Source organism: Triticum aestivum, chromosome 2A (genome assembly GCF_018294505.1).
Source record: "Triticum aestivum cultivar Chinese Spring chromosome 2A, IWGSC CS RefSeq v2.1, whole genome shotgun sequence".
Taxonomy (NCBI): domain Eukaryota; kingdom Viridiplantae; phylum Streptophyta; class Magnoliopsida; order Poales; family Poaceae; genus Triticum; species Triticum aestivum.
In genome coordinates, this window is record NC_057797.1 from 755,231,236 (window position 1) to 755,249,887 (window position 18,652).

The 18,652-nt window shown below is 52.6% G+C and overlaps 1 pseudogene; it reads left to right on the forward strand.

Annotated features, from left to right (window-relative positions):
* The first annotated feature begins 8,532 nt into the window (after window positions 1-8,532).
* On the forward strand, window positions 8,533-11,571 carry LOC123190919 (G-type lectin S-receptor-like serine/threonine-protein kinase B120; annotated as a pseudogene).
* The last annotated feature ends 7,081 nt before the right edge of the window (window positions 11,572-18,652 follow it).

Here is an 18,652-nt window from a genome sequence, read left to right on the forward strand (position 1 = left end):
TTTTCATAATTTTTGGTGATGAAGAAGTATCCGAAAAATTCCCTTTACGGGGATTGCCCTTCGCGCGTCTACGGCTGTGGCCGGCGGCCTTCGGGGGCTAGCATGCCGCCAAATCGTGCGTAGGCGGCCTCTCACAAGTCTGGAAGTGTTGTAGCGGTTGCAAACGCCAAGCACGCGTGTCCGGGGTGTGCCCCCCTCACGGACGGCGCCGCCGCCGGCACCTGGAGGGGGGAAACGGACGCGTGGGATCTACACGGAGGGGATCTTGCTGTGGGTCTGGCCCGGATGTTGCTCCAAAGTGTTCCTATGGGCTGACCTAACACAACCGGGTAGGGAGGTCCACTGGTCAAAGCCTGTCCGTCCAAAGTCAAAGGGCTAGATCCCGTGGTCAAACGCTACAGGTTAGGCGGGACGGGGGCACTGGGGGTAGCAATGCCACCGGAGCATCGCACCAGGCCCTCATACATGCGGGGTGGTGTGGTGGCATGTCCGAAGAGGCGGGACGCGTCTCCGGTGCGTGGCCCCCCCTCACGGACGGCGATGACACGGTAGTAGACGTTCTGCGGTAACGATGCGGCGTCAATATTACTAAATACTCGGAGCACGATAAAATCATGAGTTTTTTTGCACGACGTGGGCACATGTGCTATAGGAACGATGGTATTTTTTCATAATTTTTGGTGATGGAGAAGTATCCGAAAAATTCCCTCTATACGGATTGCCCTTCGCGCGTCTACGGCTGTGGCCGGCGGCCTCCGGGGGCTAGCATGCCGCCAAATCTTGCGTAGGCGGCCTCTCACAAGTCTGGAAGTGTTGTGACGGTTGCAAACGCCCGGCACACGTGTCCGGGGTGTGCCCCCCCTCACGGACGGCGCCGCTGCCGGCACCTGGAGGGGGGAAACGGACGCGTGGGGTCTACACGGAGGGGATCTTGTTGTGGGTCTGGCCCGGATGTTGCTTCAAAGTGTTCCTATGGGCTGACCTAACACAACCGGGTGGGGAGGTCCACTAGTCAAAGCCCGTCCGTGCAAAGTCAAAGGGCTAGATCCCGTGGTCAAACGCTACAGGGTTAGGCGGGACGGGGGCACTGGGGTAGCAATGCCACCGGAGCGTCGCACCGGGCCCTCATACATGCGGGGTGGTGTGGTGGCATGTCTGAAGAGGCGGGACGCGTCTCCGGTGCGTGCCCCCCCCCTCACGGACGGCGATGACACGGTAGTAGACGTTCTGCGGTAACGATGCGGCGTCAATATTACTAAATACTCGGAGCGCGATAAAATCATGAGTTTTTTTGCACGGCGTGGGCACATGTGCTATAGGAACGATGGTATTTTTTCATAATTTTTGGTGATGGAGAAGTATCCGAAAAATTCCCTCTACGCGGATTGCCCTTCGCGCGTCTACGGCTGTGGCCGGCGGCCTCCGGGGGCTAGCATGCCGCCAAATCTTGCGTAGGCGGCCTCTCACAAGTCTGGAAGTGTTGTGGCGGTTGCAAACGCAAGGCACGCGTGTCCGGGGTGTGCCCCCCCTCACGGACGGCGCCGCTGCCGGCACCTGGAGGGGGAAACGGACGCGTGGGGTCTACACGGAGGGGATCTTGCTGTGGGTCTGGCCCGGATGTTGCTCCAAAGTGTTCCTATGGGCTGACCTAACACAACCGGGTGGGGAGGTCCACTGGTCAAAGCCCGTCCGTGCAAAGTCAAAGGGCTAGATCCCGTGGTCAAACGCTACAGGGTTAGGCGGGACGGGGGCACTAGGGGTAGCAATGCCACCGGAGCGTCGCACCGGGCCCTCATACATGCGGGGTGGTGTGGTGGCATGTCTGAAGAGGCGGGACGCATCTCCGGTGCGTGGCCCCCCCTCACGGACGGCGATGACACGGTAGTAGACGTTCTGCGGTAACGATGCGGCGTCAATATTACTAAATACTTGTAGCGCGATAAAATCATGAATTTTTTTGCACGACGTGGGCACATGTGCTATAGGAACGATGGTATTTTTTCATAATTTTTGGTGATGGAGAAGTATCCGAAAAATTCCCTTTACGGGGATTGCCCTTCGCGCGTCTACGGCTGTGGCCGGCAGCCTTCGGGGGCTAGCATGCCGCCAAATCGTGCGTAGGCGGCCTCTCACAAGTCTGGAAGTGTTGTAGCGGTTGCAAACGCCAAGCACGCGTGTCCGGGGTGTGCCCCCCTCACGGACGGCGCCGCTGCCGGCACCTGGAGGGGGGAAACGGACGCGTGGGGTCTACACGGAGGGGATCTTGTTGTGGGTCTGGCCCGGATGTTGCTTCAAAGTGTTCCTATGGGCTGACCTAACACAACCGGGTGGGGAGGTCCACTAGTCAAAGCCCGTCCGTGCAAAGTCAAAGGGCTAGATCCCGTGGTCAAACGCTACAGGGTTAGGCGGGACGGGGGCACTGGGGTAGCAATGCCACCGGAGCGTCGCACCGGGCCCTCATACATGCGGGGTGGTGTGGTGGCATGTCTGAAGAGGCGGGACGCGTCTCCGGTGCGTGCCCCCCCCCCTCACGGACGGCGATGACACGGTAGTAGACGTTCTGCGGTAACGATGCGGCGTCAATATTACTAAATACTCGGAGCGCGATAAAATCATGAGTTTTTTTGCACGGCGTGGGCACATGTGCTATAGGAACGATGGTATTTTTTCATAATTTTTGGTGATGGAGAAGTATCCGAAAAATTCCCTCTACGCGGATTGCCCTTCGCGCGTCTACGGCTGTGGCCGGCGGCCTCCGGGGGCTAGCATGCCGCCAAATCTTGCGTAGGCGGCCTCTCACAAGTCTGGAAGTGTTGTGGCGGTTGCAAACGCAAGGCACGCGTGTCCGGGGTGTGCCCCCCCTCACGGACGGCGCCGCCGCCGGCACCTGGAGGGGGAAACGGACGCGTGGGGTCTACACGGAGGGGATCTTGCTGTGGGTCTGGCCCGGATGTTGCTCCAAAGTGTTCCTATGGGCTGACCTAACACAACCGGGTGGGGAGGTCCACTGGTCAAAGCCCGTCCGTGCAAAGTCAAAGGGCTAGATCCCGTGGTCAAACGCTACAGGGTTAGGCGGGACGGGGGCACTAGGGGTAGCAATGCCACCGGAGCGTCGCACCGGGCCCTCATACATGCGGGGTGGTGTGGTGGCATGTCTGAAGAGGCGGGACGCATCTCCGGTGCGTGGCCCCCCCTCACGGACGGCGATGACACGGTAGTAGACGTTCTGCGGTAACGATGCGGCGTCAATATTCCTAAATACTTGTAGCGCGATAAAATCATGAATTTTTTTGCACGACGTGGGCACATGTGCTATAGGAACGATGGTATTTTTTCATAATTTTTGGTGATGGAGAAGTATCCGAAAAATTCCCTTTACGGGGATTGCCCTTCGCGCGTCTACGGCTGTGGCCGGCGGCCTTCGGGGGCTAGCATGCCGCCAAATCGTGCGTAGGCGGCCTCTCACAAGTCTGGAAGTGTTGTAGCGGTTGCAAACGCCAAGCACGCGTGTCCGGGGTGTGCCCCCCTCACGGATGGCGCCGCCGCCGGCACCTGGAGGGGGGAAACGGACGCGTGGGATCTACACGGAGGGGATCTTGCTGTGGGTCTGGCCCGGATGTTGCTCCAAAGTGTTCCTATGGGCTGACCTAACACAACCGGGTAGGGAGGTCCACTGGTCAAAGCCTGTCCGTCCAAAGTCAAAGGGCTAGATCCCGTGGTCAAACGCTACAGGTTAGGCGGGACGGGGGCACTGGGGGTAGCAATGCCACCGGAGCATCGCACCAGGCCCTCATACATGCGGGGTGGTGTGGTGGCATGTCCGAAGAGGCGGGACGTGTCTCCGGTGCGTGGCCCCCCCTCACGGACGGCGATGACACGGTAGTAGACGTTCTGCGGTAACGATGCGGCGTCAATATTACTAAATACTCGGAGCACGATAAAATCATGAGTTTTTTTGCACGACGTGGGCACATGTGCTATAGGAACGATGGTATTTTTTCATAATTATTGGTGATGGAGAAGTATCCGAAAAATTCCCTCTACGCGGATTGCCCTTCGCGCGTCTACGGCTGTGGCCGGCGGCCTCCGGGGGCTAGCATGCCGCCAAATCTTGCGTAGGCGGCCTCTCACAAGTCTGGAAGTGTTGTGACGGTTGCAAACGCCCGGCACACGTGTCCGGGGTGTGCCCCCCCTCACGGACGGCGCCGCTGCCGGCACCTGGAGGGGGGAAACGGACGCGTGGGGTCTACACGGAGGGGATCTTGTTGTGGGTGTGGCCCGGATGTTGCTTCAAAGTGTTCCTATGGGCTGACCTAACACAACCGGGTGGGGAGGTCCACTGGTCAAAGCCCGTCCGTGCAAAGTCAAAGGGCTAGATCCCGTGGTCAAACGCTACAGGGTTAGGCGGGACGGGGGCACTGGGGTAGCAATGCCACCGGAGCGTCGCACCGGGCCCTCATACATGCGGGGTGGTGTGGTGGCATGTCTGAAGAGGCGGGACGCGTCTCCGGTGCGTGGCCCCCCCTTACGGACGGTGATGACACGGTAGTAGACGTTCTGCGGTAACGATGCGGCGTCAATATTACTAAATACTTGTAGCGCGATAAAATCATGAATTTTTTTGCACGACGTGGGCACATGTGCTATAGGAACGATGGTATTTTTTCATAATTTTTGGTGATGAAGAAGTATCCGAAAAATTCCCTCTACGGGGATTTCTCGTCGCACGTCTACGACTGTGGCTGGCGGCCTCCGGGGGCTAGCATGCCGCCAAATCTTGCGTAGGCGGCCTCTCACAAGTCTGGAAGTGTTGTGGCGGTTGCAAACGCCAGGCACGCGTGTCCGGGGTGTGCCCCCCTCACGGACGGCGCCGCCGCCGGCACCTGAAGGGGGGAAACGGACGCGTGGGGTCTACACGGTGGGGATCTTGATGTGGGTCTGGCCCGGATGTTGCTCCAAAGTGTTCCTATGGGCTGACCTAACACAACCGGGTGGGGAGGTCCTAGTCAAAGCCCGTCCGTGCAAAGTCAAAGGGCTAGATCCCGTGGTCAAACGCTACAGGGTTAGGTGGGACGGGGGCACTTGGGGGTAGCAATGCCACCGGGGCATCGCACCGGGCCCTCATACATGCGGGGTGGTGTGGTGGCATGTCCGAAGAGGCGGGACGCGTCTCCGGCGCGTGCCCCCCCCCTCACGGACGGCGATGACACGGTAGTAGACGTTCTGCGGTAACGATGCGGCGTCAATATTACTAAATACTCGGAGCGCGATAAAATCATGAGTTTTTTTGCACGGCGTGGGCACATGTGCTATAGGAACGATGGTATTTTTTCATAATTTTTGGTGATGGAGAAGTATCCGAAAAATTCCCTCTACGCGGATTGCCCTTCGCGCGTCTACGGCTGTGGCCGGCGGCCTCCGGGGGCTAGCATGCCGCCAAATCTTGCGTAGGCGGCCTCTCACAAGTCTGGAAGTGTTGTGGCGGTTGCAAACGCCCGGCACGCGTGTCCGGGGTGTACCCCCCCTCACGGACGGCGCCGCCGCCAGCACCTGGAGGGGGAAACGGACGCGTGGGGTCTACACGGAGGGGATCTTGCTGTGGGTCTGGCCCGGATGTTGCTCCAAAGTGTTCCTATGGGCTGACCTAACACAACCGGGTGGGGAGGTCCACTGGTCAAAGTCCGTCCGTGCAAAGTCAAAGGGCTAGATCCCGTGGTCAAACGCTACAGGGTTAGGCGGGACGGGGGCACTGGGGGTAGCAATGCCACCGGAGCGTCGCACCGGGCCCTCATACATGCAGGGTGGTGTGGTGGCATGTCTGAAGAGGCGGGACGCGTCTCCGGTGCGTGGCCCCCCCTCACGGACGGCGATGACACGGTAGTAGACGTTCTGCGGTAACGATGCGGCGTCAATATTACTAAATACTTGTAGCGCGATAAAATCATGATTTTTTTTGCACGACGTGGGCACATGTGCAATAGGAACGATGGTATTTTTTCATAATTTTTGGTGATGGAGAAGTATCTGAAAAATTCCCTCTACGGGGATTGCCCTTCGCGCGTCTACGACTGTGGCCGGCGGCCTTCGGGGGCTAGCATGCCGCCAAATCTTGCGTAGGCGGCCTCTCACAAGTCTGGAAGTGTTGTAGCGGTTGCAAACGCCAAGCACGCGTGTCCGGGGTGTGCCCCCCTCACGGACGGCGCCGCCGCCGGCACCTGAAGGGGGGAAACGGACGCGTGGGATCTACACGGAGGGGATCTTGCTGCGGGTCTAGCCCGGATGTTGCTCCAAAGTGTTCCTATGGGCTGACCTAACACAACCGGGTAGGGAGGTCCACTGGTCAAAGCCTGTCCGTCCAAAGTCAAAGGGCTAGATCCCGTGGTCAAACGCTACAGGTTAGGCGGGACGGGGGCACTGGGGGGTAGCAATGCCACCGGAGCATCGCACCAGGCCCTCATACATGCGGGGTGGTGTGGTGGCATGTCCGAAGAGGCGGGACGCGTCTCCGGTGCGTGGCCCCCCCTCACGGACGGCGATGACACGGTAGTAGACGTTCTGCGGTAACGATGCGGCGTCAATATTACTAAATACTCGGAGCGCGATAAAATCATGAGTTTTTTTGCACGACGTGGGCACATGTGCTATAGGAACGATGGTATTTTTTCATAATTTTTGGTGATGGAGAAGTATCCGAGAAATTCCCTCTACGCGGATTGCCCTTCGCGCGTCTACGGTTGTGGCCGGCGGCCTCCGGGGGCTAGCATGCCGCCAAATCTTGCGTAGGCGGCCTCTCACAAGTCTGGAAGTGTTGTGGCGGTTGCAAACGCCCGGCACGCGTGTCTGGGGTGTGCCCCCCTCACGAACGGCGCCGCCGCCGGCACCTGGAGGTGGGAAACGGACGCGTGGGGTCTACACGGAGGGGATCTTGTTGTGGGTCTGGCCCGGATATTGGTCCAAAGTGTTCCTATGGGATGACCTAACACAACCGGGTGGGGAGGTCCACTGGTCAAAGCCCGTCCGTGCAAAGTCAAAGGGCTAGATCCCGTGGTCAAACGCTATAGGGTTAGGCGGGACGGGGGCACTGGGGGTAGCAATGCCACCAGAGCGTCGCACCGGGCCCTCATACATGCGGGATGGTGTGGTGACATGTCCAAAGAGGCGGGACGCGTCTCCGATGCGTGGCCCCCCCTCACGGACGGCGATGACACGGTAGTAGACGTTCTGCGGTAACGATGCGGCGTCAATATTACTAAATACTCGGAGCGTGATAAAATCATGAGTTTTTTTGCACGACGTGGGCACATGTGCTATAGGAACGATGGTATTTTTCATAATTTTTGGTGATGGAGAAGTATCCGAAAAATTCCCTCTACGCGGATTGCCCTTCGCGGTTCTACGGCTGTGGCCGGCGGCCTCCGGGGGCTAGCATGCCGCCAAATCTTGCGTAGGCGGCCTCTCACAAGTCTGGAAATGTTGTGGCGGTTGCAAACGCCCGGCACGCGTGTCCGGGGTGTACCCCCCATCACGGACGGCGCCGCCACCGGCACCTGGAGGGGGGAAACGGACGCGTGGGGTCTACACGAAGGGGATCTTGCTGTGGGTCTGGCCCGGATGTTGCTCCAAAGTGTTCCTATGGGCTGACGTAACACAACCGGATGGGGAGGTCCACTGGTCAAAGCCCGTTCGTGCAAAGTCAAAGGGCTAGATCCCGTGGTCAAACGCTACAGGCTTAGGCGGGACGGGGGCACTGGGGGTAGCAATGCCATCGGAGCGTCGCACCGGGCCCTCATACATGCGGGGTGGTGTGGTGGCATGTCCGAAGAGACGGGCCGCGTCTCCGGTGCGTTGCCCCCCCTCACGGACGGCGGTGACACGGTAGTAGACATTCTTCGGTAACGATGCGGCGTCAATATTACTAAATACTCGGAGCGCGATAAAATCATGAGTTTTTTTGCACGACGTGGGCACATGTGCCATAGGAACGATGGTATTTTTTCATAATTTTTGGTGATGGAGAAGTATCCGAAAAATTCCCTCTACACGGATTGCCCTTCGCGCATCTACGGCTGTGGCCGGCGGCCTCCGGGGGCTAGCCTGCCGCCAAATCTTGCATAGGCGGCCTCTGACAAGTCTGGAAGTGTTGTGGCAGTTGCAAACGCCCGGCACGCGTGTCCGGGGTGTGCCCCCCATCACGGACGGTGCCGCCCTCCATGTTGTCATCCTCCTGTCATTGATTTGTTCTGCAGATCTGATGACCGCCTGACTCCTGCAAAGCCGCTCTCCGTCGGCGACAAGCTCGTCTCGAGCAACGGTGTCTTTGCTCTTGGCTTCTTCTCCCCCACAAACTCGACTGTGGGCTCATACGTCGGCATATGGTACAACAACATCCCCAAGCGTACTTATGTGTGGGTTGCTAACCGCGACAAGCCGATCACCAACGCTTCTTCCGGGAAGCTGGTTGTGACCAACAACTCTGATCTTGTGTTGTCTGACTCCCAAGACCGCACTCTTTGGACAACCATGAACAACTTCACAACCGGAGCCACGGGAACTTCTGCTGTACTTCTCGACTCCGGAAACTTTGTCATCCGGTTGCCCAACAGCACAGACATATGGCAAAGCTTCCATTACCCAACCGACACCATCCTCCCCGGCATGCAATTACCACTGAGCACAGATGATGATCTCTACACTCGCCTCGTGGCTTGGAGGGGCCCTGATGACCCAGCCACCAGCGACTACTCCATGGGCGGTGACTCTAGTTCAGACCTCCAGGTTGTCATCTGGAATGGGACGAGGCCGTATTGGCGCAGAGCTGCATGGGATGGTGCGTTGGTCACTGCCCTGTATCAAAGCAGCACTGGCTTCATCATGACCCAAACAACTGTCGACATAGGGGGTAAGTTCTACTTGACATTCACCGTCTCCGACGGCTCGCCAAGCACGCGCCTGATTCTGCACTACACGGGCATGTTTCAGTTTTTAGCGTGGAACAGCACCTCATCGTCATGGAATGTTTTCATAGAGCGGCCTAATCCTAGTTGTGACCGCTACGCCTATTGTGGACCATTTGGTTACTGTGATGCCACTGAAACAGTTCCGAAATGCAACTGCCTCAGTGGGTTTGAGCCTGATGGTGTAAACTTCTCCCAAGGGTGTCGGAGAAAGGAGGAGCTGACATGTGGTGGTGGAGATAGTTTCTCAACCTTGAGTGGCATGAAGACACCCGATAAGTTTGTGCATGTCAGGAACAGAAGCTTTGACCAATGCGAAGCAGAGTGCAGAAACAACTGCGCTTGCACCGCATATGCTTTTTCTAACATGAAAAATGGCAGCACGTCTAGTGACCAGGCAAGGTGCTTGATTTGGTTGGGGGAGCTTGTCGACACAGGAAAGTTTCGTGATGGAAGTGGCGAGAACCTGTACCTTCGTCTAGCCAGTTCAACAGGTATACATCTTTCCTTATGCGCTTATGGATTGTACGGTGTGATCTATTCCTTTTATGTCGAATGGTAGATGTGGTTTAGGATGACATACTAATCACGAAAAACACAACACTCGCAAGAAATGCATGTAAATTTTGAAAGCATCATTCTCTTGCTGGACTATATTTCTGCCTTTCTGCAGTTGAGAAACAGAGTAATGTATTGAAGATTGTACTCCCAGAAATGGCTTAGATACGGTTAGGATGACATACTAATCACGACAAACATAAAACATGCCAAAAAATGCTTGTTAAATTTTGAACCCATGATTCTCTTCCTGGATTATATTTCTGGCTTTATGCAGTTGACAGAGAGAGTAATGTGTTGAAGATTGCACTCCCAGTAATTGCTAGTATTCTGATACTCGCATGCATCAGCCTTGCGTGGATATGCAAGTCAAGAGGTAAAAACAATATTTGCTTTACTTTCTCGGGGTGCAATTTTCATGAGTTATTCGTAAGAAATAATATTGGCCTGAATCTATTTTTGGCAGGAAAACTTCGAATCAAGGAAACTAAGAACAAATACACAGGACAACTGTCAAAAAATTCCAAATCTAATGAACTTGAGAATGAAACTATAGAACTTCCATATATTTGTTTTGAAGATGTTGTTACTGCAACAGACAATTTCTCAGACTACAACATGCTCGGGAAAGGTGGCTTTGGAAAAGTTGACAAGGTAATAATTTTTAGGCTGATCATCGGGAAAAAGTTCGCCATCTGTTGTTCAATTGAAAAATGATGTCTTTATGTAGGGCCGGTTAGAAGGTGGCAATGAAGTTGCTGTCAAAAGGCTTAGTAAGAGTTCTGGGCAAGGGGCCGACGAGTTCAGAAATGAAGTGGTTCTGATTGCCAAATTGCAGCATAGAAATTTAGTTAGGCTTCTTGGTTACTGCACTCATGAAGATGAGAAGTTATTGCTATATGAATACTTACCTAACAAAAGCTTAGACACCTTCCTTTTTGGTATGTTCTGCTCTTATGGTCATGTCTCGCAAAAATATTCTTAGAATAACTGAAGTTGTGATGGTTGTTAATGATTTTAATTTTGCACTTTCTTGCAAGATGCCACAAGAGATAGTGTGCTTGATTGGCCGACCAGGTTCAAGGTAATTAAAGGAATAGCAAGAGGGCTTCTTTATCTCCACCAAGATTCAAGGTTAACAATAATCCATAGAGATCTCAAAGCAAGCAATGTCTTGTTAGATGCGGAAATGAACCCTAAAATATCGGATTTTGGTATGGCAAGGATCTTTGGTGGAAATGAACAACAAGCGAACACTATCTGTGTTGTTGGGACATAGTAAGTAATATATGCACTAGGTAAGGCTTAACATTGTAATTTTACTCATCTTAACTAATTCATTTTTCTTGGAATGATTCAAAGAGCGGTTACATGTCACCTGAATATGCAATGGAAGGTTCCTTTTCAGTCAAGTCTGACACGTACAGCTTTGGTGTTCTACTGTTGGAGATTGTAAGCGGGTTAAAGATCAGTTCATCCAATCTCATAATGGATTTTCCAAGCCTTATAGCTTATGTAAGTTCACTACTATGCTCTAAACTTTTTTAACTCCAAAAACTCATAATAAATTGAGGATTTCATTGGTTTAGGCATGGAGCTTATGGAAAGATGGAAATGCAAGAAAATTGGTGGACTCGTCCATTGTGGAGAACTGTCCACTTCATGGAGTTCTGCGGTGTATTCAGTTAGGTCTGTTGTGTGTTCAAGATGATCCAGATGCTCGTCCACTCATGTCATCCACTGTGTTCATGTTAGAAAATGAAACAGCCCCACTTCCTACTCCGAAGGAGCCTGTATATTTTAGGAAACGGAAGTATGAAATTGAAGACCAAAGAGATAACGTGGAAATATCTCTGAATGGCATGACTATGACAATGCAAGAGGGGCGTTAAATGTTTAGTTCCATTTTGTCCTTTTTTGTAAAATTCTCTCATTTGTACAGTTGAGAAATTCTGTGATTCATGTTCTTTCGGACAAACACATAGTGTATTGACATGTAATCCTCTTTGTGTGCTATTTTCATAGATGGTTTCCATATTTTGTGAACTTCACTGGTTTATCATTTGTTTTCACCTTGTCAAGTGGAAGAGGCTACCAGATTACCCAATTGTTTCGTGCTGATGAATTTCTTCACCCCAGCTTCCTCGGTTAGTCAATGGGTCTGAAACTCTGAATTGCTACTTGTTTTCACTAGTTTGTGCATTTATTTTTACTTTGTCAAGTGGAAGACTACCTGATCATGTGTGGATCAGTAACACAGTTCTTCTCTCTTGAAGAATTTTCTGCATCCCAGCTTTCTTGGTTGGTCAATGGGTCTGGAACTCTGAATTGCTATGTTGGTAACAAGGCTGATATAAATCCATGTTTTCTCTGAGCTAGCATGCAGTGCATCTTGCTATGTAGTCCACTTTTTATCTTCTGTTGCAAGTGGCAAGTAAACTAGGATTACACGGCCAATGTCTGACAGTGATCTGTTGTTTATTCAGATGGAGTGGCTGAAACTTCAGGTATGGAAAACTGTTGGAAGTTCAGGTCCAGCCTCGACGGAAAAGTCAGAAAAGTGGGGCTTCTTTGGATCTATCAGTATCTATCAGAAAGTTAGAAAGGTATTTTCAAGTGATCTTGCGCCTGTAAGGGCAGCCCGGTGCATGTAGCTCCCGCTTGCGCAGGGTCCAGGGAAGGGTCCGACCACTTTGGGTCTATAGTACGCAGCCTTTCCCTACATTTCTGTAAGAGACTGTTTCCAGGACTTGAACCCGTGACCTCATGGTCACAAGGCAGCAGCTTTACCACTGCGCCAAGGCTCCCCTTCATCTTGCGCCTGTAAGACCAGATTAAATCTTGCCAAGCCAGCTCACCCAGAATGCGGTTTGGGATACTCAGCTAATATCTTCATAAATTAATTTCGACATTGCTAGCCTAAATCATATAGAATCATGTATACCTCCTCTGAAATTTCAGAAATCACACTAAAATCTTTAGCTGTTGCACTTGCACCACCCCTTTCAACATTCAGATATCACTATTTTCACTTGAGAGCAATAATCTTGAATTACACTCTGCACATACATTGTAATCGTGTGGTTACTTTTAGGAGTGCTTTTTAAAAGATGAAGAATCAAGATAAAGGTGTTGAATTTCACTGTGGGTTTGTGCACGACGTGAAGTTGAACTTTGTCTTGCACGCTGGCTTCACGAGTTCGACCATTACACTAGCGTAGGGTGTTGAGTTGCATGGTGGTAGCTTTCAACGAGGGTGAAAACAGAGTCAAATTCAAAAGTTTAACACCAAATTTTTCTATGGCAAGAAACAAAGTCAAATTCTACGAAAAGTACACGAGCTTCTTTCATCCCAAGAATAGGAAAAATGAGAGGTTCAACTTATATATATCCATGCCACAGGCAGGGGCGGAGCCACAGTTGCATCGTTGGGTGCAGTTGAACCCAACGAAACTTGGTAGCTACGTACGTATCGGCTGGTACTTTGTAGGCCTGAAGCCCTGAACCCAGTAAAAGGATTAGACTGACCCCATCAATCTCGTGAACTGCCTCGGTGGATAGGCTAAAAAGGCCCAAAAGCCCATAAGTAAATTGCCTTGGTGCCCACAACTACTCAGCTCTCTCAATCGTGAACTGTACTCGTATGATTCTACGCAGCCGCCGCCACGCCTTTACTCGTCCAATTCGCCAACCAATTCGCCAATTCACCTCTGGCCTCTCTCCTCTCGTCTCTTCTGTTCGTGCATCCATCCATCATCGGATCCCAGCGGCAAGCCGTCACTTCAATTCCAAATTGACGGTACTGACTAGTGAGATCGCATCGTCACATCTTTCCCTCTTGTGTATGTTCTGTCTAGCATAATAGTCAAGTATGACAATAGTTTTGCCCTAGTTTGCTAAAGCAAATCACGAACTTTGATTGATCTAGACCATGGAACAATATTTTTCAAAGAGAAATCAATCACCGGCTAAGTTTGATTATCCACAGAGAGAAATTTGAAGACACTCAGGGGTGATTTAATGATGTCAAAGAAAAGCTGCGCATAAAATGGGTGATCGGTTTAGAAATGATTATCTAATTTGCTACGGGAAGAAATACATGTTTTCTACCACTCGTAATGATCCAGTGTTTGGTCCTTTTAAGATAATGAGATAAATAAAAAGGAGACGCTCTAAAATGTGAGCAACTATACTTTTTTTTGGCTTGATGGTACTTATACTAAACTTGTCAAACTAACTTCTTGTTTTTACTGTTTTCAGAAAGACGGGGAGCTACACCCGAGCTATGAAGTTATTTGGATACTACTTTATTTATAGTATCTAAACAAGTGGTTCTAGAATTTCATCCAACTGGTACTCATGTCTTATACTCTTCAACTATTAACATAACAAAATATGTAGTAGGCGCTATCATATTTCTATTTGTTATGTACTCCCTCCGTCCCATAATGTCTAGTGTCAAAAAACATCTTACATTATGGAACGGAGGAAGTCATTTTTGGGTGCTGTAAAATGGTGTAAAATAGTAGCTTTTACGCTTAACAAATTCATATCAAATCCTCACAAGTCAACAGGTGAAACCAACGACTAAATTTTCTGGCTCTGCCCTTGGCCACAGGAGAATTGGTGGACTGAGGAGAAATTAAGTACTCCTACACAGTTCATATATCTCTTGCAAATATTTTATTGCAACCTTCTGAAGAACAGTTGTTTTTATGCCAACCATCCCACTATGATGTTCAGTTTATACTATAAATTAAAAAACTGGTGCTTTACTCTTTTTTCGTTTCAACAGTCATCCACGCAGGTAGACTCAGCAAGACCTAATAAAAAGTAAAAGTGTACTGGATATTGGTGCGGTACCATACCACCCAAGTGTAAAAGACACAGGAAAAGAGGGTGCTGGCATGCAGCTAGGGCAGGACTGTTGTGCTCAGTACTCAGCAGCCAATTTTCAGTGCAAGACTTCAGTTAAGATTCAGCTGTATTCGCTACGCTCTCGACGTGTCGAACTTATAAAAAGTTAAATTTTAAAATGTGTGCACGTCTTATTCATTGGAAAGAAGGTACTGTAGTACGTATTCCCTCTGTCTCAAATTACTTGATAAGGATTTCTGCGACAAGTAATTTGGGACGGAGGGAGCACATGTCAACGAGGCGGTGCCATCCGGAGGTGGCTGTAAGCTGCGGCCGTGGCTGTGGATGGCCCTTGCTATCTCAGGAAGAGGGGGTGAAGCGGCAGTGGTTCCAGCCTTCCAGGCAGCCCTGTCGGACCGGGAGAGCGTAGCGCGCGGCTGAAAGACAATAAAACCTACCGCCTTAAGATTCCTATTCATCCACGGTGGAACGTCCGAGCATGAGTTGGATTCCGACTCCAATTCCACAGCTCAGCTGGCCCTCCTCATCATCTATTTTCTTCATTGGATCCATGGTCGAGCGAGGTGCAGGCAGGCAGGCATGTTTCGTCCGGCGTTGGGAGTCGTGGGGAGGACCTTGCTGCGGCGGTTCTGCGGCCAGGCCGCGGCGCATAGTTGCCATGTTTCCGGTACGGTGGGAACGAGGAACGGGAACGGGGGACGAGAGTCGGGGGTTGGAAAAAATAGGGTACAATGGGGGTATACATCTCTAGAACGATTTTTCTAAAGCGAAAACGCGATCCAATCAATTCCGGTATGATGAATCCGGTACGGTACCATGGAACGAGGAACGTGAATCTTTACGGATGCGGGGAGCAATTGGCTGGGAGGGACCGAGGGAGTACTTATACATGGAACTGGCTGGGCTGGGAGCAACTGGCTGCATCGTCGATTCATGAAGACTAAAATACATCATTTCCTTCCCAATGAAAAATTTATTAGCAGCCTTGAAGTAATTGGAGAGCAGAACGATGAGTTATTTAGGGGAGTGGAAAAGAATGAGGCAGAGAGTAAAACGAGGAGTTCGTGATTGATATGGCTAACTTTTTGCTTACTCGATCGATTCAAGAACCAAGACTGTCGAGTCGCTGAATCTGAATCGATGATCCGACTACGGAAACGCCGAATCCGCATCGAATCTTACCGAATCGACCCTCGTTCCCGAATCTGATTCCGGGTCGATGAATCCGGATCAAGGGACGGCCCACCGTTCCCCGTTTCCGGCTACTATGCCGCGGCGGCTGGGTCGCCGTCGAGGCCGGCCAGAGCTAGCAGGCTCCTGAGACACCTACACGTACGTACGCATCTGGCTAGCTCCATACACTCTCTCAACTCAATCTGCCTCTCTTTCAGCATGGACGTGCGTGTTTGATGAAAGTAACTGAATATTTTCTGGTGATCAAATTGCAGTCTCAGAAGAGCAATGGATGCTGCTGGCCACCGCTTTGGCTTTCTTCGCAGGTACCTCAGACCACGGAATATGGCGCTAGCTGCATGGCATGGATTATTTGTTTTTGGTGTCTGGATCTGTGTGAAGGAGATTGGCAGGATTGTGCCGTCAGAGATTGACTGGGTTGAAGCTGGCGCCGTCTCCCCGATTGTGAGGGAACAAAAGAATTGTGGTGAGTGCCTTAAGATTAAAAACATTATTCTCCGTTGCTAGCTAGTGTCTAGCTTGAATTGTTCTCACAGTGCATCGTAGTTTATTTGCTGCTGCGTCACTACCAGAAAAACTTGTTTTGCCGATGGCCATATCTATGCCGACGGCCCCCGTCGGCATATATGGGCATACCCCGACGGCCCAACTAAAGCCGTCGGCGTAGAAAGGCCGTCGGCGTATAACCATCTATGCCGACGGGGGCCGTCGGCATAGATAAGCCGTCGGCGTTTTTTTGAATATACCGACGGGGGCCGTCAGCATAGAGCAGGCCGTCGGCATATCGCGTGGGCCCGTCTATCCGGGCGGCGACGGCAGTTTGACGGCGTCAGGCTACGCCGACGGGCTAACGGTGACCGTCGGCATAGCTACGCCGACGGCCTAGCTGTCGGCATAGCTATGCCGACATCATCGATCCGCCGCGCCGCCACGTCATCGATCCGCGTCGTTCGCCGGTCCCGTGGGGTGGCATTTCTAGGCCGACGGCTAGGCCGTCGGCATAGGCCTGGCCCATGGTTTTTGCCACGTCATTGATCCCGCCCTACGCCACGTCATCGATCCAGGGCTCTACCGTTCCGTGGCCATAGCTATGCCGACGGCTTGGCCGTAGGCATAGATTTCTAATAATATTTTTATATTTTTTGTATTTTCTCTTATTATTTTTTATTTTTTTTCCAATACTAATTTCATTAACTTAAATGTACAGAAAACATATATCGATTGCCCCCCACACGGGCCTTCTTCCATCGTGTCACGAAGAGGTTAGACAGGACGGGTCGGGTACCTGTGGGGGGTAGCAATGCCGCCAGGTGTTGCGGTGGGCCCTTCTACGGTTGTGGAAACATGGTGGCAGGCGCAGGCACGCGGCTCCGGGGTGTGCCCCCTCCCCCCTCACGAGCGTCGATGTCGCCGTGCCCCGGAGGGGGGAAACGGCCACGTCAGGCCGACGCAGAGGGAATCTTGGGGTGGGTTGTGCCGGGACTGTGTTGGGGGGTGTAGCTATGGCTGGGCTATAACAACAAGGTGAAAAGGTCCACCGGTCAAACTACGTCCAGCGAAAGTCAAAGGGATAGACCCGGCGGTCGTCTGTGTCAGGGTTAGACGGGACGGGGTACCTGGGGGGGGGTAGCAATGCCGCCAGGTGTTGCGGTGGCCCTCCTACGGTTATATAAGCATGGTGGCAGGCGTAGGCACCCAGCACGCGGCTTGTATGAGGTCCCGGTGCAATGCTCCGGTGGCATTACTACCCCCCTAGGGCCCCCGTCCCGTCTAACCCTGTAGCGTTTGACCACGGGATCTACCCCTTTGACTTTGCACGGACGGGCTTTGAGCAGTAGACGTATCCACCCGGTTGTGTAAGGTCAACCCAGAGGCCCACGGCAACATCTGGCCCGGATGTTGCTCCAAAGTGTTCCTATGGGTTGACCTAACACAACTGGGTGGGGAGGTCCACTGGTCAAAGCCCGTTCGTGCAAAGTCAAAGGGCTAGATCCCGTGGTCAAACGCTACAGGGTTAGGCGGGACGGGGGCACTGGGGGGTAGCAATGCCACCGGAGCGTTGCACCGGGCCCTCATACATGCGGGGTGGTGTGGTGGCATGTCCGAAGAGGCGGGATGCGTCTCCGGTGCGTGGCCCCCCCTCACGGACGGCGATGACACGGTAGTAGACGTTCTGCGGTAACGATGCGGCATCAATATTACTAAATACTCGGAGCGCGATAAAATCATGAGTTTTTTTGCACGACGTGGGCACATGTGCCATAGGAACAATGGTATTTTTTCATAATTTTTGGTGATGGAGAAGTATCCGAAAAATTCCCTCTACGCGGATTGCCCTTCACGCGTCTACGGCTGTGCCCGGCGGCCTCCGGGGGCTAGCATGCCGCCAAATCTTACGTAGGCGGCCTCTCACAAGTCTGGAAGTGTTGTGGCGGTTGCAAACGCCAGGCACGCGTGTCCGGGGTGTGCCCCCCCTCACAGACGGCGGTGACACGGTAGTAGACATTCAGCGGTAACGATGCGGCGTCAATATTACTAAATACTCGGAGCGCGATAAAATCATGAGTTTTTTTGCACGACGTGGGCACATGTGCTATAGGAACGATGGTATTTTTTCATAATTGTTGGTGATGCAGAAGTATCCAAAAAATTCCCTCTACGCGGATTGCCCTTCGCGCGTCTACGGCTGTGGGCGGCGGCATCCGAGGGCTAGCATGCCGCCAAATCTTGCGTAGGCGGCCTCTCACAAGTCTGGAAGTGTTGTGGCGGTTGCAAACGCCTGGCACGCGTGTCCGGGGTGTGCCCCCCCTCACGGACGGCGCCGCCGCCGGCACCTAGAGGGGGGAAATGGACGCGTGGGGTATACACGGAGGGGATCTTGTTGTGGGTCTGGCCAGGATGTTGCTCCAAAGTGTTCCTATGGGCTGACCTAACACAACCGGGTGGGGAGGTCCACTGGTCAAAGCCCGTCCGTGCAAAGTCAAAGGGCTAGATCCCGTGGTCAAACGCTACAGGGTTAGGCGGGACGGGGGCACTGGGGGTAGCAATGCCACCGGAGCGTCGCACCG